Genomic DNA, 2,504 nt, shown 5'->3' with positions numbered 1-2,504 from the left:
TAAGTCAAACAAATTGTTGACTTATCTGACGGAAATTCCGTCAGGAATGACCATATCCTGACAGTTTTTCCGTCACTTTGGTCAACAAAATGTTGAGCTCTGTGACGGTATTTTCGTCAGATGTTGCTCACTACTAACGGTTTTTCCGTCAGGACATATCTGGACAGTAGCTGAAAACAGCAGCTTGCTGCCCAGCCACAATGCGGATTTTGCATTGTTTTTACGCACCAAACCTGCAAAAACCAAATACAACCATCGACCGCCAAGCGGGAATTCATTATCATGTCGACCACATGAGCGGGAATCAAGAGTAGACAACGAAAGCATCGAAAGAAAAGCAAACACGATTGGAAGACCGGAGTTATTACATAAAAGCTAAAGGTCATATTTTTACATGTCTCATAAAATAATGTCTTTTACACACCAATTAAACTACAAAAATCCATAATTATAAGTGTCCTAAGGTAGCCTTAACTAAACTACCAACATAGGAACATAGACGACGGTACTAATAATTACCAAGAGGCTCAATAAAGTCACTACCAAAGCCGTGCCCGCCATCCTCATTGTCTTCTCTACGGAAAGGGAAAGCGAAACCAGAGCACGAGTGAGGGGGTTAAGATGCGCGCATCTCAGCCATTGCTTGTTTCATTTCTGCCATTTGCCGAGCTTGTAGACGGACGGTTTCTTGAGTGGCGCGCATTTCTTCCTCAAGACTTTGTCGTGCGGCTCGCTCATTGTTTATTTGGGTGGCAAATTGAGTATACTGGGTAGGAGTGTAAGAGAATGATCGACGAGTACCTTTGTTACACGGACGTTCATACCATTGTTCGGCCGCTACATCACCGTTCCCGAAAAATCTTCCACGATTGTCAAAACCATCGACCGCTTTGTAGAACGAACGTTACTCGTCTGGAGCCTCTCCGGGGGGCGTTGGTCGACTCATCTCTTCTTGATAAATGGCCTAAAAGAAAAACAAATATGGAAAAAATGATGTTATATTTAAAAATGAGGAAAATATAATAAATATTAACATTATGAATTAGAGAAATATAATAAATACTAACTTACGTCGGTCTTAGCGGCTCGAGGATTAACCCACTCCCCCTTCTTGTTTTTCTTGGTCTTTGTAAACAACTTGTATGGTGTGGCCGACTCACCCTGAAAGTAGCATAAAAACGTAAATTGATTATATTCGGCAATCAATTCTTGTAACCAATTTGTGAAAAATAATAAATTTGGAGGGAGTATAATACTTACCAATTCCTTGAAAGCATAGGAGGAACTCTTATGGCCTAGAGTATGAGTGCCTAGTGCTTTCCCGTCCTTAGCACCCGACATTCTATTTGCCTTATTTGTCTTAGAACTTTTGGCAAATTCAGGGCCTTTTTCTTCTCTTTCCTTCAGATTCACCCACCAAGAGAGCGGTACCCAATCGGGTTTGTTCTTTAGATACTTGAGTCCATTAATAAGCTTGGTAATCCGCCTCGTGACCTCCTTTTGCCAATCGGGCTTAGGGTTATACTCTTTATCGACGGACTTCACATGTTTCTATTTCAAAAACAAGTATTTAATTAGTAATAGAAGATGACTTTAATTAATAAAAATAAAATAAAAATTATTAACGTAAAGTAAATAATAGGTAGCTTTTAAATTATCCTAAACCAATTCCACATCTTCAAACGTTGCGCTTGGCTCGCCTCACTCCATTTGGTGAAGTACTCTTCATCTGAAATGTTATTTGTGAACGACCAACTGACATATTTTTTTATACACTTGTCACTCCACCTGAAAGTTAAAACAAACATATATTGAAAATTTAAATAAAATGATTTGAATGATATGTATTTCATAAAGCTAAAAATAAATTTTAGAACACTTACCATTTACCATCTGGTTTGTTTTGTGATAGAATTATCTTCATATTATCCATTTCCGGATTAAATGTCTGAACACCCTCGTCATCATCATTATCAATCTCATCGTTCTCCTCGTTACGACGACTTCCCCCACTACTGCTCCCTATCAACTTTCGAATGAAACCTGCCATATACTAATCATAAACAACAGAAATTGTCAGTTGAATAAAAATCATTAGTACAAATTGGAGTGTCATGAACTATATAAAAAATAAATAATTAACACCGCAAATTGGTAGTCCAACAAAAATGAAAACAAAAATGAAGTGTCATGATTAAAATGCTTCAATTTGATTCAATGATTAAAATTCATACATAAAAATGATTTCATTAAAATTCATACATTAATATAGTAGAATTACAACAACTCTCATCACTCATCACTATCACTATCACTATCACTATGAATTAAAAGAGGTTTATTATCATCTGAAAAAAGCATTCCAACTTCTTCATCTTCTTCCCTATTTTCCTCTATTCTATTTTCTTCAACTTCAACTTCATTATCCTCTTCTTCTCCGACATCCCCGTCATATTCCCTTTCACCCATTTCCACAACCACTTCATATTCATCTTCAGTTTCTG

General features: G+C 37.0%; 1 long non-coding RNA gene across 1 annotated transcript; it reads right to left on the bottom strand.

Moving 5' to 3' along the window:
- Positions 1-365: 365 nt before the first annotated feature.
- Positions 366-2,049, bottom strand: LOC141621517 (uncharacterized). The gene is made up of 4 exons (XR_012532409.1): positions 1,884-2,049; positions 1,261-1,788; positions 1,072-1,161; positions 366-964 (listed from the first exon to the last, which is right to left on the bottom strand). It is a non-coding gene; the product is annotated as an uncharacterized LOC141621517 (long non-coding RNA).
- Positions 2,050-2,504: the final 455 nt, after the last annotated feature.

This window comes from Silene latifolia, chromosome X, assembly GCF_048544455.1.
Source record: "Silene latifolia isolate original U9 population chromosome X, ASM4854445v1, whole genome shotgun sequence".
In the NCBI taxonomy this organism is placed as follows: Eukaryota; Viridiplantae; Streptophyta; class Magnoliopsida; order Caryophyllales; family Caryophyllaceae; genus Silene; species Silene latifolia.
This window is presented reverse-complemented; position numbering and strand designations above follow the sequence as displayed.